We start from the raw sequence: 27,483 nt of genomic DNA, 5'->3' as shown, positions 1-27,483 counted from the left end.
ATCTGTTATCGTATTTATAGATGACATCTTAACTTATTCAAGTAAAGAAGGAAAACGAACAACATCACCATCTTAAGCTCGAACTTTTGAGAAAAGAGCAACTCTATACCAAAGTCTCTGAGTGAGAATTTCTGTTGAACGAAGTCCAATTTTCTAGACCATGATGTTTATGGTCAGGTCGTTACAATCAATCTCGAAATCAAGCCACATGTAATCAGGAAACTCTCCCAACTCAGACTTGTATTCGTAAAAATCTTAGATCTCACCGGTTGTACCGAAGATTCATTTCTGACTTTTCTTGTGTTACACAACTTTAAACCTCTTCATGTCTGAGCCTTGAACGTGATTCTTCACACCAACCTTCCTAGCTAAATTCGTATAGCACTAGATGGAACTCAAACATGGAAACATTTCTACTTGAACGCCAAAAGGCATACTCTCTCGACTCAAAATCAACGTAACTAAAATTCGTTATTTTGCGCGAAGAATTCGAATACTAAATTGTGGATCCGATCAACTTTCTCGTCATCACGTACCACACTACATACCTATGTTATTTCACCGTTACCGTCTGATATTACTGGAATTTAAGATAACACACAATCCAACGATACTTCACTCTTCTTTGACTTAACGCCCTTGCGTTGCTGATAATCGTCCAACCATTATTCAACCCCGAACTATACAATTACGTGTACTATCTCGTTTCTCTTTCAGACTTCATTTTTTTTTTTTGACAACTAGAGGCACGTTATGGAAACCTCGAGATGTAAGCTCATCCTATTCTAAGTCCTCGTTTCACTCCTATCTTTATCGCTCGCACTTCCGTTTAAGGGAACTCCTTGTAACATTTCTCCATGGATAGAGAAATTCCTCATATTACCTTAGTATTCGCCACGAGGGTGAATAGTCCTAACGAACATTTTTTTTTCTTTTTTTCGAACCCTAACTGACTTGTTCAAACATATCTTAAGAGATCCTATTCTAACACGGTGTACCATTGCCAATTACCTCGGATCAAAATACTCGTATCGCTTCTAGTTTTGCAAGAAACCTTGGAAACCCACTTAGACATGTGTACCGCGTATCTTCCACAACCCGACGAACCGAACAAACGAACGATTTACGTCTTGGAAAGACATGTCACAAACTCGTATTGTCACCTTTAGTAGATCACTCTTACAACAGTAGTTACCACTCGTGTGTTCACGCGCACTTTCCGAAACCCTATATGACCGCTAATGTCATACCCCTGTTCATTTAACCAAAGCATCAACCACCGAAATCTGAACTCCATCAAGAAACAACAATTGAAATCATTCAAATCCGAGGAGAGCTCGAGACGATCCGTAGTCGCCAAAAGAGTTATACCAAACTTAGATGAAAACCTCACAAATCCCAGTGTGTAACCGCGTAATATTGAGAAACCGCACCTTGGAAAGGTGTAATCCATTTTGGGAAATCGAGAAAGGCTATAGCCGCAATATTGAACCTTTTGAAACCTTGGGGCGTATTGGAACCGCTTCCTACCGTTTAGAACTTCCGACTCAATTAAGTTTCCATTTACCTTACATTTCGTGTAACAAACATAGAAACGTGTCCTGCGGAACAGGAACGTGCAATTCTTCTAAATGCACCAACTATTGAAGACAAACTTCTCTTCATAGGAAAACCAGTTGAAACCGGGGATCGTAAAAATCCAAATTCATGAGAACACTCAAGGACGTACCTTCACTTATTCATAGCATTGACATCTCCGGTCTCGAGTGAGAGGTATCGATTATTATTTCCAACTAAATTTCGGGACGAAATTTCTTTTGAGGTGTGGATAATGTAACATCCCGCATTTTTCCGTTAAATTATTTTAACGCCCGTCTTTTTCTTTTTAAATAATACCCTTCATATCTAGATTCGTATCCTTTGTTAAGTAACATTTTAAATATTCTCGTTATCGGATTTTTAATATCTCCCGTACTTCCGTGAAATTTAAAATAATTCGTTTGGTCAATTCACGCACCCGCAACCGAACGCGAGGGACTAGTTTCGCCATTGGAGCAAAGATGTGACTAGCTTGACTAGTCAACACCCACCTCCCCATTTTCCTTTTCATTTTCATTTCCATTTTCTTTCTATACTTTCCAATTTTCTCTCAAACACCACTACAAAGAATCATCATCTAAATTCGGATTTGGAAGCTTCAACCAAAACAAAATACATATTTGGAATCCTCTCTTCATCCTCTTCAATTTGATACCAACTTCATCTCATTTGGGTAACTTTCTAAAATCACTAATTTTATGTGTTCTTGAGATTTTTGAGTTATAAAGTTGTTAATTAGTGTCTATGGCTCATTGGGATGTCGTGTATGTAATTTGTATGCTCGATTCGTTGTTTTTGGTGTAACTAGTTCAATATGAAAATTACTTGCTAAATCCTTGATTTTGGATGATCAAATGTTGTTAGATTGTTAAAGTGCATGTTTTAAAAGTGTTACTAGTATCATTAGCTTCGTTTTGATGTATAGGTTGATTAAGGAAACTCCAAGAACATGATTAGTGATTTTGTGAACTTGGATTAGGGTTTGATAAGCTTTAGATGAACTTTTGATGCACCAAATGCTATGAAATATTGTAGATAAGAATTTTGTTGCAATGTGTGTATGATTACCTTCGAAACGGCATATCATACATGTAAATTGGTTGCCCGAATCATAAAATGCGTTTTAGAACTTGAAACTTTGATTATGAACGTTTAATGCGGTTTTTGGTTGTTGTTAGTGATGAATTGCTTGATGAAATGTGCTTAGTTGTTTTCCTTGTCAAATTACCTTTCTAATGATATAGGTTATGCGTTTTAAGTGTTTTCGGTGCATGAAATGTGTTATATTGTATTTTGGTTCGTGACTTGGACCATTTTTCTGTAAACTGCATGATTCCCAGGTATTGCGCGCCGCGCATTTACCCGCGCGCCACGCAGAATTAGAGATCCCAGATGTTTGCCTTCTTGGTTGAGTTCTGACCAGAAATTGCACTTGGGTGCGCGCCGCGCAAAAGCCCCAGGCCACTCTCTTTTGTTTTTAAATGTCACAAAAATGTTTCCGCTTAACTAAAACTCCGTTTAACATGAAACTTGACTATTAGGCTCTTATATGACTTCTCGTCTTGGGAAAATTGTCGGATACCCGACCGACCCCGTTGACTTTGACTTTGACCAAGTTTGACTTTTAGTCAAACTTAACCAAACGATTATACAATCGTTCTAACATACTTAACTACTTGTATCGTGCATGAAACTTGACAAATTGATTCACATGCTATATTAATCGAGTCGTAACGAGCCATAGGACTAATTGAACATCTTTGACCGTTTGTGTTTACCGTTATTGATACAACCTATATGTTTAGGTCAAGACTAGCTTTGTCTTTGCACGCGTCTACTTGTTGAAGTACTTTATTAACTCTTGCACTCAAGGTGAGATCATAGTCCCACTTTTACTCTTTTTGAACTTACTTTTGGGATGAGAAAACATAAACGTTCTTTTAAACTACGTGAACACAAGTACAGGGAAAACAAACATTCTACATACGAGTTTGAACACAAATCCTCAATTTGATTATCATTAGTTACATCAGATGGTGTAAGCGAGAACTTATGTTATATGGCCATATGGGTTTGACAAACCCTCACTTCGGACGGTTCGCTACCGTCTACGGGTGAAATATATTTTCGGGAAACAGTGTATGTTCTAACACTATTATTACGGGGTTCAACGGACGGAATGTTAAGCTTTGATAATTGAGTGCTCGTGAATATTAACTTTTAGAATGTACTATGACTTTATCGATGTTGCAAATCTTGTGGTTCAACTTACTTTTACTCACTTACTTATTTAAACCTGTGATTTCACCAACGTTTTCGTTGACAGATTTCTATGTTTTTCTCAGGTCTTGCACGATATGTGATACATGCTTCCGCTCACTATTTGATACTTGCATTGGATGTCGAGTATACATGCATTACTTGGAGCGTCTTTTGACTTTACTTTAAACCGTGTCGCCTAGATTTCAAATGTACTTATAACCTTGTAACTTAACTTCTGGTTGAACAATTCTTGTAAACTTTGAAAACAATCTTTATTTTGAAATGAGGGTGACATATTTTGGTCAAACATTGTCATAAAGACTTATGACCAGGTAATGGGACCCACGTAGTCGACGCCGTCACTTGACGATTTGTCGGGGTCGCTACAGATGGTTTTGTAATGAATTACAATATGCATAGCATGGGAAAGACCATTCCCGAGCTACATGCAATGCTTAAGAAAGCTAAAAAGGGGCTACCAAAGAAGACTCTTGCAGTCTTAACTATAAAGGAAGGTAAAATCCAGAAAAGAAAGCCGCAAGTTGCTAGTGAAAAGGGAAAAGGAAAGAGTAAGCAAGCTTACACTCCCAAGAAGAAAATTCCACCACCAGCAAAGAAAGAGCATCCCGCAAAGAACATGGCTTGTCACCATTGTGGCCAAATTGGTCATTGGAGACGAAACTGTGTGCTTTACTTGGAAGAGTTGAAGAAGGGAAAGGCTGGTTCGACTAGCACTTCAGGTATCTTCGTTATAGAACTCTATAATTTTCCTAATAAAACTTGGGTGTATGACACTGGTTGTGGTACTCATATTTGTAATGATATGCAGGGACTTAGGAAAATTCGGAAGCTGAATAAAGGGGCTTTCGATCTGTACGTTGGCAATAGCGATCGTGCAGCTGTCGAAGCTATAGGAAGCTATGAGCTCATCCTCCCAAGTGGACTTATTCTTATTTTAGATAATTGTCATTATGCACCTTCTATTACTAGAGGTGTTATTTCAGTTTCTCGTTTGAAGGATAATGGTTTTAATCATGTATTCACAGATTATGGTATTTCGGTTTCTAAGGATAATATTTTTTATTTTAATGCTATTCCTAGAGATGGTATTTTTGAAATTGACATGCATAATCTTGTTCCAAACGAAAGTTCTATATTTAACTGTAGCTCTAAGAAATTCAAGCATGATTTGAATTCCACATATCTATGGCATTGTCGTCTTGGTCATATAAACAAGAAATGCATAACAAAGCTGCAACACGATGGGCTTCTTGAGTCAACCGGCAATGAGTCGTTTGACATATGCGAATCTTGTTTATCTGGAAAAATGACAAAGAAACCCTTCACCCACCAGGTTGAAAGGGCGAGTGATCTACTTGGACTCATTCACACTGATGTATGTGGCCCATTTAGAACAATGTCTAGAGATGGAGCTACCTACTTTGTTACTTTTACTGATGATTTCAGTAGATATGGTTATGTTTACTTGATTAAACATAAACATGAAGTATTTGAAACGTTCAAAGCGTTTCAAAATGAAGTAGAAAATCAACTCGAAAAGACCATTAAGGTTCTACGGTCTGACCGTGGAGGAGAATATATGAGTCAAGAGTTTTTAGATCATCTGAGAGATCGTGGGATTGTCTCACAATTTACTCCTCCTTACACACCTCAGCATAATGGGGTGTCAGAAAGGAGAAATCGAACTTTGCTTGACATGGTTCGATCAATGATGAGTCTAACAACTCTACCACCATCCTTTTAGGGATATGCTCTAGAGTCTGCTGCACGCATTCTCAACATGGTTCCAACCAAGAAGGTAAACAAGACACCATATGAAATATGGCATGGGAAGGTCCCAAATCTGTCTTATTTGAAAGTCTGGGGTTGTGAGGCTCACGTGAAGCGTGATACACCAAACAAACTTGAGTCCAGAACTATCAAGTTTATCTTTGTAGGATACCCAAAGGAAACGATGGGATACTACTTCTACTATCCAGCAGAAAACAAGGTTTTCATTGCTAGATATGCTGAGTTTTTGGAGAAGAGTCTCCTCTTACAAGAAGCAAGTGGGAGCACTGTAGATCTTGAAGAAATTCAAGAACAAGATACATTACCTTCTGAAGATACTAGCGAAATTTGTACTGAGCCGCAACATGAAAATGTTCAGGTGCAGGACGAAGCATGTCTCATTCGTAGATCTAGTAGAACCTCTCGTCCACCTGAAAGGTTAAACCTTATGGTTACGACAGAGGACCTGGAATTAGGGGATCTGGGCGAACCCGCTAATTACAAAGCTGCATTGTCAGATCCTGAATCTGATAAATGGCAAGATGCTATGAATGAAGAAATGCAGTCCATGAAAGATTATCAAGTTTGGCGCTTGATTGATCTCCCACCAAACATCAAGCCTGTTGGGTGTAAATGGATCTTCAAGAAGAAGACCGACATGGACGGAAATGTACACACCTTTAAGGCCCGCTTGGTAGCAAAAGGTTATACTCAAACCTACGGGGTTGATTATGAAGAGACCTTTTCTCCGGTAGCGGACATTAAAGCTATTAGGATACTCATAGCTATAGCAGCGTACTATGACTATGAGATTTGGCAAATGGATGTCAAAATCGCATTCCTGAATGGTCACCTTAGCGAGGACGTATATATGGTGCAACCTGAAGGGTTTGTGATTCCTAAGTATCCTAATAAAGTATGCAAGCTTCAGAAATCCATTTATGGATTAAAGCAAGCATCAAGGAGTTGGAATAAGAAGTTTGATGAGAAAATCAAAGAGTTTGGTTTCTCACAAAACCTTGACCAACCATGTGTGTACATGAGAGCTAGTGGGAGCGTTAAAGTCTTTCTGATCTTATATGTTGATGACATATTACTCATGGGAAATCATATTCCAACGCTGGAAGACGTTAAGTCATGGCTTGGAAAATGTTTCTCTATGAAAGATCTGGGAGATGCAGCGTATATCCTAGGAATCAAGATCTATAGAGATAGATCTAAGCGGTTAATAGGTCTAAGTCAAAGTTCATATGTTGACAAAATCTTAAAGCGATTTAAGATGGAAGCTTCCAAGCGAGGTAGTCTTCCTCTGCAACCAAATGTGGTATTGAGTAAGTCTCAAGCCCCCTCTACACCCGCAGAGGTGAAGCGAATGACTGGAGTTCCATATGCTTCAGCTATTGGATCCATCATGTATGCTATGAGGTGCACTAGACCAGATGTTTCTTTCGCTCTCAATATGATGAGTCGATACCAACAGAATCCAGGTGATAGTCACTGGACTGCTGTAAAGAATATATTGAAGTATTTGAGAAATACTAAGGATATGTTCTTAGTTTACGGAGGTTTCGATGAACTGAACGTAAAGTGTTACACTGATGCTAGTTTCGAAACTGATCGAGATGATAGTCGATCACAGTTTGGCTACGTTTTCGTTATGAACGGAGGCACTGTCGACTGGAGAAGCTCGAAACAGAGCACTACAGCGATGTCTACAACAGAATCAGAATACATTGCTGCATCTGAAGCTGCTCAAGAAGCTGTTTGGATCAGAAAGTTCATATCTGGGCTTGGCGTTGTTCCCAGTATTGAAAATCCCATGGACATGTATTGCGACAATACTGGTGCTATAGTAATAGCAAATGAACCAGGAGTTCTACGTGGTGCCAAACACATCCTTCGAAAATTTCACTACATAAGTGAAGTTATAGAGAGAGGTGACGTACGTATTCAAAAGGTTCCAACAGAAGACAATCTAGCTGACCCGTTCACAAAGCCAATGTCTTGTACCAAGCATGTCGAGCATTCTAGGAACATTGGGCTTAGACCAGCTAATAGTTTTATGTAATTTTAGTGTTTGGATAATTGGAACATGAAAGCAGTTTTTATTTGTAATGAATTGATATAATGTGTTATGATCTTTTTATTCATAATAACTGTGTTCTATATTTGCATGTTTAAATCCGTGAATAATGACTTATTCTAAATTTTCCATTGTCGATTGATGATACGGGAGTAACGTCAAACTAAGACAAATGTGAGTGTTTGATATGGTGTAATGTTGTTACTATCAAACTCACATGTATTCATAGGATGAATATTGGAATGACCCAACCTTCGAGATTTCACTACATGGATCGGTGTCAACAGTGAAACTTGCAAGTGGTTATGTCATAATGTCCTTCGACTTGAGATGCACGCCGGTTTCGATGTGTGGAGCATTATACTTTGATATGGTTAAACACTGTCTTGAATAAGGCAGTTATAAAAGCCATTATTGGGTGTAATGTAAAGCTCGTGACAGACACGTGTATGCAAGATAGGATTTATTCCTCCAACCTGTTTGGAGTTAGATACTTATGAGCTCCTCGATGAATGAATAAGATATTTGTGTGGCCGCACCCAAATGTAATTGAGATGATACTTAATTAGTTTGGTGATCTAATTCACTTCTAAGATCGAGAAAACAAAATTGTTAAACAAATGAGAATGACTGATGATCCATGTCTCAAGTTTAACTAAAGTATCTGAAACAAAAGGATAAATGACATTTAACACTTACTTTGAGCAGTTCTGAGAAACTACCCTCACATGAATTTGGGGACAATGGCGTGTTGCTAGACGCTAACCATTGTTTGTATAGTTAATTGGTGTTGTGCCGTGCACAAGTGGGAGTCTGTAGGATTTATGCGCAAGGTACAACATATAACTATATGGCTAAATTCATTTGAGCTTTCGGGGTCACACACATATACACCTAGACGTCATTAATAACATATTTGATATGTATTATTCGAGTAACGAAACATATTAATTAAATAATGGTTAATTAATATATTAATTAATTAATTCATTATTTACAAATTATAGTGAGACTACGTTTAAGCCAAATTATGGTTTTCTTTTGATAAGTATCAAATAATAATTTTAAATATTATTGCTTGTTGGCCAATCAAAGAATTTGAGTCTAAAATCAATTGAATATTAATTAATATATTTGTTTCCTGTTTGAAAACCCATAAACCTACTTTTAACAAGTATATATGCTTGTCATTTATTTTGGCATCAAATATACGAAAAATTAAAACCTACGAAAGCTATATTTTTTTTGGGTTTCTTTGCAGCAAGCATAAAACAAACCCACAGCCACATATTCAATTGATCTTTCCGACGAAGAGCAACAACCATTTTTCTTTTCGACTAATACAAAAATCAAACAATTTTGTATTGTTTACGGCTTATTAAAATAACTTGATTATTTACTCGGCTGGACTAGCACATCCGTTTGACGTTGTTCGAAGTGTAGTGTGGACTACCCTAGCGACAATCATCCTTTTGATTGTTAGTTTCTCTTCCTTCAATCCGGTTCTACAAGAAAAGTATAATCTTTAAACTCTCTTGTTATTTTTATTTATTTAACCGTATAAATCATATGGATCCGTTTTTGGTGATTTATTTAATTCAATATAATTAATACGCTTCCGCTTAAATTGTTGTTATTATATGTATGAACATGATAATAATTGATGAGAAAATCGTTTTCTTAAAACCCTAAATCACTAACAGTACATGTTTATGCTTGAAAGATGAAAAATAGGTAAAGTGTTATGAATGTTGGTAAAGAGGATTTAAGTGAGAAAAACTAGCCAAACCATTAATTTTGAATGAATAAATGGGTAAATGGGTTAATTCGAAGTTTATGGATAACCTTGTATTTTTGTATGGATGAATGAATAGATAGATGATATTGGAATGATATGATTATAGGTCTTTGAGTGTGAACCATTGTATTGTGCTTGGCAAGTTGAAACTAGCACGTTCATTGATCAAGGTGGGTTCAAAATGTAAATATGTGTGTATGTACTATGCATCGTATGATATGAAAGTGATATTATAATATTGTAATGAGGTTTGTTCCATCTTATAAGACCATAGATAATGGTGACTGTGACGTGGAGTGGTAGAGTTGCACTTTTTGGGGAAAAACTGTGACTGGGCCATGACATTTTGGGGGGAGTTGTAATGGGGGGCTTTTGTAAGGGCGTTTGTGGGTGATGTGTCAAAATATGATTGGAGGTTGGGTTAAAAAGTGGTGAAAAAGGTAGAAAAAAATTAAAAAAGAAAAAAAAAATCACAAACGCACATTTTTATGCCCGTGCTCGCTTGACAAACGCCTCAACACAAACGCCCCATTCCGGGCGTTTGTGGGACGTTTGTGGGCGGATTCAAGGCAACAAACGCTGCAATATCTGTGGTCTAAAAGGACGTCTTGTATGTAGTGAGATTTGTTCCACCTTTCAGGTATGTTGAGATATATACATGATATGGATATGGATTAAATGCAGTACGTAAGGTCAGTTCCACCTTAAGATAAGCGTGTTGTGATGTAGAATGGATGGATGTATGTAAATATACGTATAATTGAGCGAGTTAACTTTATGCTTACTCCTTAATTGTTTAAATCAGTTATAACTTATAATTATAAGTGGAAAAAGGGAAAAGATAGAAGATTGTGATTTGGAGCTATCAATTAATTGTCAAGATAGAATTTGTATGTTGCTTATAGGTACATGTATTTTGGTTATTGTTTCATATGTCTTTTTTAAGTCAATCTTAATTTTGTAAGCTTGTGACGCACATGTTAAGGGTTATGTATCGTGAGTCTTGTTGTTAAGTTTGATATGGTCAAAGGTAATGTTATGCAAATTATGCAAGTAAAGGGTTTATTTGTTGATATGATTACATTGGTGTCATGATATTTTGATTATGTGTTGTCACAATTCTCAGTAGGATTTTGGTGTCTAAATCTGTGAATATTGGGTTGCCGTCGTTTATTTTGTATAGTAGTGATAAACTGTACGTTTGGGTGTCGAGTGGTTATGTTTTGGATTACAAGTGTTGGAAATATGTTCTCGGGTTGGCTAACGGTTCAACTGTGATTTGACCGTGGTACATATATTCTAAAGGTATGTCCATGACATTAAATAATAGAAAGTTCATTTATCATATTCGGTCACACACAAAGGCCAATCGTAAATTGTTTGATACACCTTCTAATCGGGAATTAATTTATTAATCATTTGTTAATGGTCTAATAAATTAAATAAGTTTTGAGATTAGTTAATTAATTTGTTAATTTAAAAGGGCATGCTTATTTTATATATATACACATAACCGATGCATGTGTAATCCATACATGTGTGTTCACATGAAAAGACAAAAAAAAAAAAAAAAAAAAAAAAAAAAAAATAGTAAGCATATTTGTTTTGTTTTAACCAATACTTAGCATCTCAAAATATCCTCACTCCATTCTCTCCTTTTTTCTGTTGACCAAGAATGATTCTAACAACACACACAATTTATTTTTCGGGAAAAAGAAAGAAAATTTTGATACTTAGCATGTGATGTCCCCACTCTCCATTCTTCTTCCTGATTTTAAGTTAAACAAGAATCACTCTTATACTTGATAAGTATTTTTTTTGGTTTTCGGTGGTTTTAAAAACAAAAGGGAAGAAAAGTTTTAGAGATTAGAAGGTGTATATCAAAACAAGGTTGGAACTTTGGGTGTCAATCGTTTAGAGGAGCTCTCATTTGGGTTCTCTCCAAGCTAGGATTTTCAACAAAGGCTACAAAGGTTGTAATCTAACATATTCTTGTTTGATTATTTAATTTTGTTTGCTAAAAGTTTTGTACATGGGTCCTTGGGAGAGTATGATTTTGTAAATTTTAAAATGCTTCCGCTCGCTATGTTTTTGGTATCATACTCCAACAAGTGGTATCAGAGCCATCTTGTACAAGTTTTAGCAAACTTTTCTTATGATAATCGTTTTGATGAATGTGTATGCATGATACTTGGAGATGATTATGCATAACAAACATACAAAACTATTATCATGAATTGTGTTTTTATGTTTCCTAAATAACATTTGAATCTTTGGTTTTGGCAAAATGTTAAATGGTTAATCTTTTTTTTAAGTTTTTTTTTCAGCTTGAACAGTCTGTCTTCCATGGACTGTTTCAAGGCTTTAAACTCCATATTTTCGTATGAGGCCAATTGCATTTGAAAGCTAACTGAAAGAACTTAAATTTGAAAAAAAAATTCATCGAAAACGAATTAGAAATGAGTAAGATATGACCATTTAAAGTTGATGTATGAATCTGCCAAAAATAATTCCGAAAATTAAAAATTGTAACTTGCATGTTGACTATTAAAGATTCAATGTGTAGGAAAATAAAGTACATGAATTCATTTCATGTTTTACATGAAATGAGAAAATTAAAATTATTAATTTTAGACTTTATGCTTTGGTAAAGTGTATAAATCTCCAACATGTTTTGATTCACTTAATATATTTGTTTGGATGGTTTTGGCATGAAAACCATACTTACAAAATATAAAGTGGGTTTACATACATATGTTATGTAAACAAAGGATTGAATTTTATAAGTGCCATTAAGTGTTGTTTCAATCAATCCTTATCGAAACATGTAATATGAAAATGGACGATTGGCACTCCATTTGTTATGTATGTGATTGTTGTATGAAATCGGTAGTATTTGCCTCAATAAGACCCTTGTGTGGATGTTTGGTTGTATGATTTAATTTATTATTTATTCGGGATGAATGTAATAATTTATTAAACGGCTTGCATGTCGTGTTTATTATTTATTCGGGATGAATGTAATAATTTATTAAACGACTTGCATGTCGTCTTTCTATTTATATTGTATTTGTAATAGTATAGAAAATAGAATAGTTTTTTTTGTAAGATAATGCAACTAAGAATGGAATCAAGAAGACGATCTTCACAAGGTGGCCCATCCGAGCATATAATGGAGATGGCGGTTTTAGTGGGAGCCTATTCTCACACAAGGTTATGTCCCTTGTTGACCATGTTTTTCCGTGTGTTGGCTCACCGGAAAAATGCATAGGACTCGAGGCATACTACCGATATTTGCGTGTCGTGATTATTATTGTTTTATTATTTGTCTATGCCATGCTAGCTAGAAAATGTTTTAAAAACAAAAGGACAATAATCATATAAAATGGTTTGGTTAAAATTAGTTTAACAAACGCAACACGCAATACATAATTAGCAAATGTTTTAAAATGGTATAAACTACTTTTGCTAAAAGAAAACAAAAACCCGTTTTAAATGTAAACTTTACGCTACCCATGAGTAGTACACACATCCGAACCTTCTACCTATTAGAGTTCGCGATACCCGAGAGTCTTGGGCCGGACTTTAATTGGGTGTTGGGAAGGGTGAGGTGAATTTTGCGATACCCGAGAGTCTTGGGCCGGATTTCACGTGTATCTATCACGGACGGTTTACAATCTGAAATCGTGGTTCGCGGCAAACCCGCCACGAGGAAGGATTTGCGTTGAAGGGATTAAACATGCCAAGTGAAATAACTGATTATCACTAAATCCCGCAGAAGCTAAGAATTTCATAATGGATGAAATTGGTAATATGTTTACCTACCTAAATAGCTTATGATTAGCGATCCGCGGCAAACCCGTCGTTACCATAAGTGAAATATGGATCTTAACCTTGTTAATTATAATTGTTTGAATATTGAACACAATTGGGTAATTATCTTAACAAGGATTAAACATATCAAACTAACTAATACAACTTACTTTAAAAATATGACAGATGTCTGCAACTAACACAAATCCTACTCCGTCATCAATCACTAATTTCTGCCTTAAAGGGCTCCTCGAAAAGGAAAACCTTACGGGCTTGAACTACATGGACTGGCTTCGCAACCTAAGAATTGCTCTTAGGATGGAAGGAAAGATCAGGGCAATTGAGGAACCCTTACCGGCAGAACCCGGATCGAGAGCTACTCAAGCAGCTAGGGACGAGTTTGAAAAACGGCGTTCCGAGTCTAATGAGGTAGCATGCTTGATGTTGGCGACCATGTCTCCAGAGCTCCAAAAGGGCATGGAGAGCTTAGGGTCGTATGACATGCTTAACCAACTCAAGGACATGTTCCAACAACAAGCAAAGCAAGAAAGGTTTGACACCGTGAAAGCTCTCGTATCTTGCAAAATGGCAACGTGAAGCAGCGTTAGTGTCCATGTACTACAAATGAAAGGGTACATAGACCGGCTGGAGCGCCTTGGTTTTTCCATAAGTCAGGAGCTTGCAACGGATTTTATCCTGAACTCGCTGACTAGTGCATATGAAGGATTCATTATGAACTATAATATGAACAATATGGAGAAAACAATCATGGAGCTCCATGGCATGTTGAAAACCACTGAGGCTAACGTGGCCAAAGCTAAACCTACAACTACTGTCCTAGCCATTCGTGAAGGTGGGATCAAGAAGAAGAAAAAGAAAACAAAGGGCAAGAATAAGGGCAAGGGTAAGGTTGGCACATCCAACTTCAAACCTAAACCTAAGGGCATTGCTAACTCTTCTACTTCAAAGATCCCGCAAACCAAGTCTCCTGAAGAAGCAATATGCTTCCATTGTGGGGATAAAGGACATTGGAGGCGCAATTGTACCAAGTACTTGAAGGAACTTAATGAACTACGGGCTAAGGGAGTTGCCCTACCTTCAGGTTTGTTCATGATTGAACTAAACAATACTACTATTTCTAATTCCTGGGTATTGGACACAGGATGTGGTACTCACATTTGTACTAATGTGCAGGGACTCACAAGAAGTAGGAAGCTGAAGACCGGAGAGCTTAATCTAATCATGGGAAACAAGAACGTTGCCTCTGTTGATATGATTGGAGAATATAAGCTTACTTTTGATTCTGGTCTATGTATTGTTTTATCTAATGTTTGCTACAGTGCCGAAATGGCAAGAAACATTATATCTTTTGATGCTTTATTTAATGATGGTTTTAATTTTAGTTTTGATAATGGATCAATACTTGTTCACAAAAATGGGATATTTTATTTCAAGGCTAGTCCTTGTAAAGGCATCTTAGAAACCACGGCAAAGCTAAATGATAGTTCAATCTACAATGTTGATTCATCCAAAGATGTTTTGGATAAAACGTATCTATGGCATTGTCGTTTAGGCCATATAAACAAGAAACGCATAGCAAAACTCCAGTTAGATGGAATTTTAGAATCATTTGATGTTACATCATATGACGAATGTGAATCTTGCTTGTTAGGAAAAATGACAAAAGCACCTTTCACAGAAAACTGTGAAAGGGGTAAGGATCTGTTAGAGCTGGTACACACTGATGTGTGCGATCCGTTCAGATCGCCTACTAGACACCAGGAGCGATACTTCGTTACATTTACTGATGACTTCAGTAGATATGGTTATGTTTATTTAATTAAACAAAAGTCTGAAACTTTGGGAGTGTTCAAGACATACCAAAACGAAGTAAAAAATCAACTGAACAAAAGAATTAAGATTCTCCGATCTGATAGAGGTGGTGAATATCTTAATGACGAATTTCGTGATCATCTACGGGGATGTGGGATAATCTCACAATTAGCTCCTCCTAGAACACCACAGCATAATGGTGTGGCTGAAAGGAGGAATCGAACATTACTTGATATGGTTCGATCCATGATGAGTCGCACAATGCTTCCAATCAGTTTTTGGGGTTACGCCCTACAAACTGCCGCAAGGATCCTTAACCTCATCCCAACCAAGAAAGTTTCCAAAACACCTTATGAGATATGGCATGGCAAAACCGTGTCTCTCTCGTATCTTAGAATCTGGGGATGTGAGGCTTACGTTCGTCGTGAAGCTCAAGATAAATTTGAACCCAGATCTGAAAAGTGTTTATTTATTGGAAACCCGACTGATTCTTTTGGATATTTATTTTACAACCCTACTGAGAACAAAGTCTTTGTGTCTCGAAGGGGAGTCTTCCTTGAAAAGGATCTCATATCAAAAGGAACCAGTGGGAGCAAAATCGACCTTGAAGAAATTCAAGAATCAACCGACATGAAAACCGATATTGGAACCAATTCTCCTCAAGAGGTCGACGAGCCTACTGTTGAGAGAGAAACTGACCTACATCCACCACCCATACGTAGATCTGATAGAGTGCGTCAAACACCAAAGAAATATAGTTTACACATATTTGAGGGTGATGACGAAAATATAGATTCTGATGAACCTATTACCTATCAGGAAGCGATGACAGGCCTCGAGTCTGCCAAATGGAAGGAGGCAATGGAAAATGAGATTCAATCCATGCATGATAATCAAGTCTGGACCTTGGTTGATCATACATCAGGAATTAAAACCATTGGATGTAAGTGGGTCTTCAAGAAGAAGACTGACATGGATGGAAATGTACACACATTCAAAGCCAGACTGGTGGCTAAGGGTTACACACAACAACATGGTGTAGACTACGATGAAACTTTTTCACCAGTGGCTATGTTGAAATCCATAAGAATACTTCTTGCCATAGCTGCATTTTATGACTACGAAATATGGCAAATGGATGTAAAAACAGCTTTCCTTCATGGTAAGCTAACAGAGGATGTGTTTATGACACAGCCTGAGGGTTTTGTACATCCTAAGTATCCTAAAAGTGTGCGCAAGCTTCAAAAGTCCATTTATGGACTTAAACAAGCTTCTCGTAGCTGGAATCTTTGCTTTAATGAGAAAATCAAAGAATTTGATTTTATTAGAAGTGAAGATGAGCCATGTGTCTATGTTAGGTCTAGTGGGAGTGTTGTAGTCTTCCTTGTACTATATGTCGATGACATATTACTCATGGGAAACGATATCCCGACATTGAAAGATGTCAAAGCTTGGCTAGGGAAATGTTTATCCATGAAAGATTTGGAAGATGCATCATATATTTTGGGTATTAAGATCTATCGAGATAGGTCAAGGAGATTGATTGGGCTAAGCCAAAGTGCATATGTAGATAAGATACTGAAGAAATTCGGTATGCACAACTCCAAGAAAGGGTGTGTTCCTATGAACCCTGAAATGATATTGAGAAAGTCTCAATGTCCTAATTCTGACTTGGAATCAGCTACCATGAGTCGGACTCCATATGCTTCAGCTATAGGGTCGATCATGTATGCCATGATATGCACTAGGCCTGACGTATCGTATGCACTAAGCATGACTAGTCGTTATCAGGACAACCCTGGTGAAGCTCATTGGATAGCAGTCAAAAACATTCTAAAGTATCTTAGGAGAACTAAAGAGATGTTCTTGGTCTATGGTGGGAATGACGAGTTGAGCGTCAAAGGATACTCTGACGCTAGTTTCCAATCAGATAGAGATGATTGCTCTTCACAATCAGGATTTGTATTTATGTTGAATGGTGGAGCCGTCACTTGGAGAAGCTCCAAGCAAAGTACTATTGCTGATTCTACGACAGAAGCTGAGTATATAGCGGTAAATGAAGTTGCTAAAGAGGCCATGTGGATAAAGAAATTCATCGGGGATCTAGGTGTGGTTCCTACAATCCATGATCCTGTTGAGATTTTCTGTGACAATGTGAGTGCGGTTGTCTTGGCTCAAGAACCGAGATCACAAAAGCGCACACAGCACATACTCAGAAAGTACCATTACATCCGTCAACTTGTAGCAGATAATGACATATTATTAAGTAGAGTAGACACGACTAAGAACTTGGCTGATCCTTTCACCAAGCCTTTGCCACAGACTAAGCATGATGCTCATAGCATGTCTATTGGCATTCGTGTCATTGATGATAAAGTTTGATTGTATTTATTATGTTAAGTTTGAAACTTTAAACATTCGGAAATAATATATGTTGCAATTGATCTGATGATTAATATATTGAGATTATATTATACGCATGATGCGATCATTTCATTCTATGTAACATCCCAACCCGTAATACAAACGATCACGCGGAAATATCAATAATTTTTTTTTTGCTGGAACAGCATATGGCGCGGCGCGCCAAACTTGCCTGTCCAAAAAGTCATGAAATGCGAAAATGTTTGACCACTTCCCGACGTATTTAGACAAAATGCTTTTAACCATACATTAATATATGTAGAACTAACACGTCCAATTAATAAAATTAGTTTTACAAAGACCGGGCCCACATCGGCCGTTTTACGACTTTCGTACGAAAATACAAGTTTTCAACCACATGATTTGTAATACAAAATAAAGACCGAGCATGGCGATTGGGGATACGCTACCCAATCCTAATCAATCCAAAAGCAAGCCTTCTAAAGCAACTACTCAAGTCCACTAGTCCCCGCTTACCCGAGCCTCCGCATCCATGCAATCTATAAAAAAAGTCAACAACGAGAGGGTAAGCTAACGCTTAGTGAATGCAATACTTATACATATACATATGTAATTTACCTACACGCATCCACCTACAATACCATGCAAACAAAATGCATAAACGAGCTAGCAACACCAAACATACGACTAGCAACAACGTTAGTATATAAATCGCCACAATAATATACTAAATCACAATAATGCATAAATATAACAAACCGTTCCCCGCTATGGCACTACCGACTTGTAGACGACCATTAACGTCGAGTCTCACTCGTATGATGTCACCGACTTGTGACTCATCGTAAGGTGTCACCGACTTGTGAATCACCATGTGGCATCACCGACTTGTGAAGCCCCACCTAGTGTCACCGACTTGTGAACACTAAGAAATGTCACCGACTTGTGACTCATCATAAGGTGTCACCGACTTGTGAATCACCATCTAGTGTCACCGACTCGTGAACACTACGAAGTGTCACCGACTTATGAATCACTTCTCCAACTTATGGTATCACCGACTTGTGAACCATCAACCAATTACCAAAGGGGTCACCGCCTCGTGAACCACCATGAGGTGTCACCGACTTGTGAGGCACCTAACGAGACACTTCCAACCCGTAGTTCTCTTCACCCTTAACCTCAATAAGTCACCATCTTGTGACATAACGCCCAATACTCACAAAGTGGCACCAAAGGCCCACATCGCGTACGAGTAAATAAACTACATACATACATGTATAAATATTCCACTCACCTTGTCGCCTTGAAGAAATGCCACCGAATAATCCGCAACACACCGATGGAATGTACCTATTCCATTATCACAAACACAACAACACAATTAGGGTGGATTTACAAATCAACCCAAATTGACAACTAGTGCAATTTCGACCCAAATGCACTTCCAAGCACAAATCGTGCCCAAACTAACCAATAATCACTAACACAAGTGAGAATGGTCCTAATACGCCAATTAGACCCAATCATAGGTGTTAAACACCTATCTTGCCCAAAATGGCACTTAAACCCTAATTTGACCCATAAGAAGTCAATATCGCGCCATTATCAAGTTTTAACAACAAAACATATTTAACTCAGTTTTATACTTCAACTTAATCCATTTTAAGTTTATAAACCTTATTAAATCGACAATTGGGTCATAATCATCACCAAACCCTAATTTTGACTCTAGTCAAAGTTAGTCAACCATAAGAACCCTAATGGTTTCCAAAACACCAATAATCACTAACACTAGTGATTATACACCATTTACGAGTCTTAAACATGGTTATATCATTAACCAACCCAAAACCCGCTAAATATTAAAATAGCAAGTTTCCATAAACCCTCTTCATCAACCAAATGGGTTTTATAACTAACAATCTCAAACCCTAACTTGAATATCAAATCTAACAAATGAAATTCGGAGTTAAAACTTACCAATACTACCAAAACGTAGCTAGGAGCGACATGAACAACTTTAAAACCCGAGCTTTGGCGAGAATTCGACTCCTTCTTCTCCAAATCAAGCTCTCTCACTCTAGAACTCTTCCTCTCTCTCTCTAGCTGTGGATGAGAGTGTTTGTGTGGGTGAGAAATGAGCTCCAATGGAGTTCTAGATCAGTCTTGATGACCCTAAACCGACCCTAAATGAAAAGACCAAAGTACCCCTCATTTAGACCTTTTAAAAAGGCTGAAAATTGCATCAGAAGGGTTCGGCGCGCCGCGCCGAAAGGTGGAGCGCCGCTCCAACCTACAGGTCAGTTTTCAGAAACTTGTTTTGGCCATAACTTTTTGACCGTAGCTCCGTTTTCGATGTATCAAATATCATTGGAAACGTAATAAGATTTCCTTTTTAATGGTAAGGCTTTGAAACATCAACACAAACTTTATTTGGGGTTGAAAAGATACGTACACACCTTGCCACTTCAGACAACGTCCAGTTTCCTTCGACGTTCGAGCAAGCAACACGTACACTTCATACACACATCGTACACCATAAATACATTATGTACAATAAATATTTGGTTCTTACAACTCTCCCCCACTTAAACTCGATCACGTTCTCGTGATCTTCTCCACTTAACCAATCCGGAACTACTCAACGGCCCTCAATCCTAAGTTCCAATCCGAACTTTCCTAGACAATTCTTCCCAATGAATCACCTTTAACAACTAAAATCGTCACCCGCGATTTATCAAAACTACCATCTGAGCACTAAAACCTGCTCTTTTCCCCATATCGGGAAAAACTCAACCAATCTCGTACCGAGATATCAATTCCTTAGCGTACCATTACCGAGGACAACGCTAAAAGTGACCAAGTTTCAGCCTAAAGTCAACGATCCGAACGTTGAAGATCGAACCACATGAATCCTTACGGATTACACTTACCACTAAACATCCTTTGTAGTGCGCAATACAACCAATACACCACTATCCTAACATCATAAGCAACAGCTAAAACCAAAAGCGCCCAAAATGACTATGGCTACGCTAAACCTAAGGTGTACAAAATCGACTATTGTCACACCCTTAACAACATGTGAGCGAAACACGGCTATCGCCTCACTAATCCCACGACGTGGTCCTCACGACCCCACTCTCGGCGTATAAAACCACCAATAGATCACACATCCAACAATCATGAAGACTGGCCGAAAACTACACACATCAAAGATAGTCAACATCTGTGACTGTTCTTGCACACATACTTGGTCAACGTAAACGCCTCTCGAACGGCATACCATTTCTACGCTAACCATTATGGAGAACAATACAAGTAACCCTCTAATCACCTCATGGTTACACCCGACTTGGTTAAGCCTCCACACCAAAACAATTAACCCGAACTCGTTAGTCAAACACACTTGGTCAACCCGCCTCGATCAACACCTATCACCTAATTGATTAACCTGACTTGGTTAAGTCAAACTTACTTGGTCAACCCGACTCGGTCAACACCTAACATCTAATTGATTAACCCGACCCGGTTAGTCAAACTCACTTGGTTAACCCGCCTCGATCAACACCTAACATCTAATTGATTAACCTGACTCGGTTAGTCAAACTCGCTTGGTTAACCCGCCTCGGTCAAACCTCTAACGACAAATGATTAACCCAACTTGGTTAGTCAAACGCATTCGGTCAATACCTAACATCAAATTGATTAACCCGACTCGGTTAGTCAAATACCCTAGGTCAACCCGACTCGGTCAATGCCTATCATCTAATTGATTAACCCGACCCGGTTAGTCAAACTTACTTGGTTAACCCGCCTCGATCAACACCTAACATCTAATTGATTAACCCGACTCGGTTAGTCAAACTCGCTTGGTTAACCCGCCTCGGTCAACACCTAACATCTAATTGATTAACCCGACTCGGTTAGTCAAACTCGCTTGGTTAACCCGCCTCGGTCAAACCTCTAACGATAAATGATTAACCCAACTTGGTTAGTCAAACGCATTCGGTCAATACCTAACATCAAATTGATTAACCCGACTCGGTTAGTCAAATACCCTAGGTCAACCCGACTCGGTCAATGCCTATCATCTAATTGATTAACCCAACCCGGTTAGTCAAACTCACTTGGTTAACTCGTCTCGGTCAACACCTAACATCTAATTGATTAACCCGACTCGGTTAGTCAAACTCGCTTGGTTAACCCGCCTCGGTCAAACCTCTAACGACAAATGATTAACCCAACTTGGTTAGTCAAACGCATTCGGTCAATACCTAACATCAAATTGATTAACCCGACTCGGTTAGTCAAATACCCTAGGTCAACCCGACTCGGTCAATGCCTATCATCTAATTGATTAACAAGACCCGGTTAGTCAAACTCACTTGGTTAACCCGCCTCGGTCAACACCTAACATCTAGTTGATTAACCCGACTCGGTTAGTCAAACTGCAATGGACTAACTCGACCTAGCTAGTCACTACATCACACTAGAATACCTTCGTGCGAGAGTATAAACTCCCCCACCTAGAACTCCGTTCCGTAAACACATCGTCGAAATAATAGCATCCCATGGAATGGCCACTCATCAACATACACAACCAATATCCTCATTGGTCATAGTCCTCGAATTCTCACGAATTCGTCTCCAACAATAGCTCCCGACGATAAACACATGCTCACTCTCACGGAAAGAGTGACCACTAATTCGACAACTAATGCGCCAATGGCATTATCATAACTCCTAAAAGAAAGACGAGGTTCACCCGTCTTTTATCTCTTAATACGCACGTCAACAAACCTTGCTCCAACCTTGAGCATACGAAGGATTTCGGATTATCCTTTGCTACTTCAACCGAAGCACTTACCGAACCATACGGGTATTACTCTAGCAATCATCGAGTTGCTATCGCTTGTAACTTCCACACCGCCACTCAAACACCTAAGGGTTTTCTTGCCGGTACCCTATGCTCAATGTAACCGTAACACCATCGGAGTCGAATACCACGCTAGTAGGTATGAAAGAGGCACCTAACGTTACGTCCCATAGACTCCATTACCAACATTTATCTAGATCAAACACTTGATTTCAGGGGTTTCATCCACCTGACGAACCTCATGGATCATCAACTTCAACATGAAAGCGAACACGCTCTAACATCCGAATACTACTACAATCGCCTAACATACGTATAACTCTAGCATTAAACTCAGCGTCGTTCGTCTCGATCCCATTTCCCGTCGCCATTCTAAGGAATGCAAAGCGATTAGATCACGAACGTATAAAGCACACACACAATACCACCCCATCTTGCTAAACACTCGTCGTACATAACTTGCTAGACACGATTTGCACCCGTAATAATGTTTTCAAGTCCTTATTACGCATACACGTCGTATCGACTCGTTAGTACAACGACCGCCTCTCTTGATGATATATGCAACCGCAAACACAAACAAAACATAACACAAGAATCATTATCACAGCACAATAGCATATTAATAATATCCGCATTACTAATATAAATGTTAGTCAACCTATAAACAAGGCACTAACTAAACCCATTCCGACCCGTAATCCTACAAGTCCCGCAACAAATTTAGCACACACAAAAGTCTAAGTCTAGGCACCTATCTCAAGTCACCTAAATCCCTTAGACCGTGCTCTGGTACCACTTGTAACATCCCAACCCGTAATACAAACGATCACGCGGAAATATCAATAAAAAAAAAATTGCTGGAACAGCATATGACGCGGCGCGCCATATGGCCGCGCGGCGCGCCAAACTGGCCTGTCCAAAAAGTCATGAAATGCAAAAATGTTTGACCGCTTCCCGACGTATTTAGACAAAATGCTTTTAACCATACATTAATATATGTAGAACTAACACGTCCCATTAATAAAATTAGTTTTACGAAGACCGGGCCCACATCGGCCGTTTTACGACTTTCGTACGAAAATACAAGTTTTCAACCACATGATTTGTAATACAAAATAAAGGCCGAGCATGGCGATTGGGGATACGCTACCCAATCCTAATCAATCCAAAAGCAAGCCTTCTAAAGCAACTACGCAAGTCCACTAGTCCCCGCTTACCCGAGCCTCCGCATCCATGCAATCTATAAAAAAGTCAACAACGAGAGGGTAAGCTAACGCTTAGTGAATGCAATACTTATACATATACATATGTAATTTACCTACACGCATCCACTTACAATACCATGCAAACAAAATGCATAAACGAGCAAGCAACACCAAACATACGACTAGCAACAACGTTAGTATATAAATCGCCACAATAATATACTAAATCACAATAATGCATAAGTATAACAAACCGTTCCCCGCTATGGCACTACCGACTTGTAGACGACCATTAACGTCGAGTCTCACTCGTATGATGTCACCGACTTGTGACTCATCGTAAGGTGTCACCGACTTGTGAATCACCATGTGGCATCACCGACTTGTGAAGCCCCACCTAGTGTCACCGACTTGTGAACACTAAGAAATGTCACCGACTTGTGACTCATCATAAGGTGTCACCGACTTGTGAATCACCAAATAGTGTCACCGACTCGTGAACACTACGAAGTGTCACCGACTTGTGAATCACTTCTCCAACTTATGGTATCACCGACTTGTGAACCATCAACCAATTACCAAAGGGGTCACCGCCTCGTGAACCACCATGAGGTGTCACCGACTTGTGAGGCACCTAACGAGACACTACCAACCCGTAGTTCTCTTCACCCTTAACCTCAATAAGTCACCATCTTGTGACATAACGCCCAATACTCACGAAGTGGCACCAAAGGCCCACATCTCGTACGAGTAAATAAACTACATACATACATGTATAAATATTCCACTCACCTTGTCGCCTTGAAGAAATGCCACCGAATAATCCGCAACACACCGATGGAATGTACCTATTCCATTATCACAAACACAACAACACAATTAGGGTGGATTTACAAATCAACCCAAATTGACAACTAGTGCAATTTCGACCCAAATGCACTTCCAAGCACAAATCGTGCCCAAACTAACCAATAATCACTAACACAAGTGAGAATGGTCCTAATACGCCAATTAGACCCAATCATAGGTGATAAACACCTATCTTGCCCAAAATGGCACTTAAACCCTAATTTGACCCATAAGAAGTCAATATCGCGCCATTATTAAGTTTTAACAACAAAACATATTTAACTCGATTTTATACTTCAACTTAATCCATTTTAAGTTTATAAACCTTATTAAATCGACAATTGGGTCATAATCATCACCAAACCCTAATTTTGACTCTAGTCAAAGTTAGTCAACCATAAGAACCCTAATGGTTTCCAAAACACCAATAATCACTAACACTAGTGATTATACACCATTTACGAGTCTTAAACATGGTTAAATCATTAACCAACCCAAAACCCGCCAAATATTAAAATAGCAAGTTTCCATAAACCCTCTTCATCAACCAAATGGGTTTTATAACTAACAATCTCAAACCCTAACTTGAATATCAAATCTAACAAATGAAATTCGGAGTTAAAACTTACCAATACTACCAAAACGTAGCTAGGAGCGAGATGAAAAACTTTAAAACCCGAGCTTTGGCGAGAATTCGACTCCTTCTTCTCCAAATCAAGCTCTCTCACTCTAGAACTCTTCCTCTCTCTCTCTCTAGATGTGGATGAGAGTGTTTGTGTGGGTGAGAAATGAGCTCCAATGGAGTTCTAGATCAGTCTTGATGACCCTAAACCGATCCTAAATGAAAAGACCAAAGTACCCCTCATTTAGACCTTTTAAAAAGGCTGAAAATTGCATCAGACGGGTTCGGCGCACCGCTCCGAAAGGTGGAGCGCCGCTCCAACCTACAGGTCAGTTTTCAGAAACTTGTTTTGGCCATAACTTTTTGACCGTAGCTCCGTTTTTGATGAATCAAATATCATTGGAAACGTAATAAGATTTCCTTTTTAATGGTATGGCTTTGAAACATCAACACAAACTTTATTTGGGGTTGAAAAGATACGTACACACCTTGCCACTTCAGACAACGTCCAGTTTCCTTCGACGTTCGAGCAAGCAACACGTACACTTCATACACGCATCGTACACCATAAATACATTATGTACAATAAATATTTGGGTCTTACATTGTATATTGTCATGTTTCATTTTTGCATGTTTTAACTTCCAATGAATATTATTTCATAAACTTTCACAGTCGGTCATTCTCTAAGGAAGAGAGAATTGAATTAAGGCTGCTATGAAGTGTAGTAATATAGGCTTATATGAAACTACATTCATGAGAAACTTGATAATTGATTCAAGGTTCTGGAATGACCACACTTAGACATTACTTCATGGTTTTAAGTCACAATTAAACTCTAATATGGCAACATCATTTATCCTAGAGCGGACATGTATGAGGAATCCTGACACAAACTGTGTTGCACTTTGACCTGTACTTAACGCTATGCTTAAATGCCAGTCATAAGGGTGCTGATCAGGTATAATATGGGATGTGGTGGATGTCTATACAGTTGAAGCAATTTGTTCCTTCTTCTCTTAGTAAGTTGAAGCGATATCTCTGGGCCCCTCGTTGATTTGTGCTGAATTAAATGCATGGCCATGCTATGACTGAATTAATGCAATTGCAGTCTATTTGATCACCACAAATCTCAATCGAGAAACATAATCTTGAACGATGATGATTGACACTTAACCATGTCACACGTTCATAAAGATACCTAGAACAAAAGGATGATTGATATAAATCAAAATATAGGAGTGTAACGTAGCAGACTAGTTGTTACACATGGTGTGTCCTTTAAGACTAGCCGATATTATTAATGTCAGTGCAAGTGGGAGTCTGTTGGAAATATGTTCTCGGGTTGACTAACGGTTCAACTGTGGTTTGACCGTGGTACATATATTCTAAAGGTATGCCCATGACATTAAATAATAGAAAGTCCATTTATCCTATTCGGTCACACACAAAGGCCAATCGTAAATTGTTTGATACACCTTCTAATTGGGAATTAATTTATTAATCATTTGTTAATGGTTTAATAAATTAAATAAGTTTTGAGATTAGTTAATTAATTTGTTAATTTAAAAGGGCATGCTTATTTTATATATATACACATAACCGCTGCATGTGTAATTCATACATGTGTGTTCACATGAAAAGACAAAAACAAAAAAAAAAATAAAAAAATAGTAAGCATGCTTGTTTTGTTTTAACCAATACTTAGCATCTCAAAATATCCCCACTCCATTCTCTCCTTTTTACTGTTGACCAAGAATGATTCTAACAACACACACAATTTATTTTTCGGGAAAAAGAAAGAAAATTTTGATACTTAGCATGTGATGTCCCCACTCTCCATTCTTCTTCCTGATTTTAAGTTAAACAAGAATCACTCTTATACTTGATAAGTATTTTTTTTTGGTTTTCGGTGGTTTTAAAAACAAAAGGGAAGAAAAGTTTTAGAGATTAGAAGGTGTATATCAAAACAAGGTTAGAACTTTGGGTGTCAATCGTTTAGAGGAGCTCTCATTTGAGTTCTCTCCAAGCTAGGATTTTCAACAAAGGCTACAAAGGTTGTAATCTAACATATTCTTGTTCGATTATTTAATTTTGTTTGCTAAAAGTTTTGTACATGGGTCCTTGGGAGAGTATGATTTTATAAATTTTAAAATGCTTCCGCTCGCTATGTTTTTGGTATCATACTCCAACAACAAGAACCATCGGGTCAAAAAGTGTCAAAACATTCAATGAAATGCGGTACAGGCAGGAAATCAGAGCTTTCCAATCGGGTGTGTTTTTGGATCAAATGAGCCTTTTTCAAAGTAAAGTGTCACTTTAATTGAAGGCTTTACATTCATGCGGGGAAAGCACCAG

Source organism: Rutidosis leptorrhynchoides, chromosome 10 (genome assembly GCF_046630445.1).
Source record: "Rutidosis leptorrhynchoides isolate AG116_Rl617_1_P2 chromosome 10, CSIRO_AGI_Rlap_v1, whole genome shotgun sequence".
Lineage (NCBI taxonomy): Eukaryota > Viridiplantae > Streptophyta > Magnoliopsida > Asterales > Asteraceae > Rutidosis > Rutidosis leptorrhynchoides.
The sequence above is the reverse complement of the archived record's forward strand: the minus strand, read 5'-3'. Positions refer to the sequence as shown.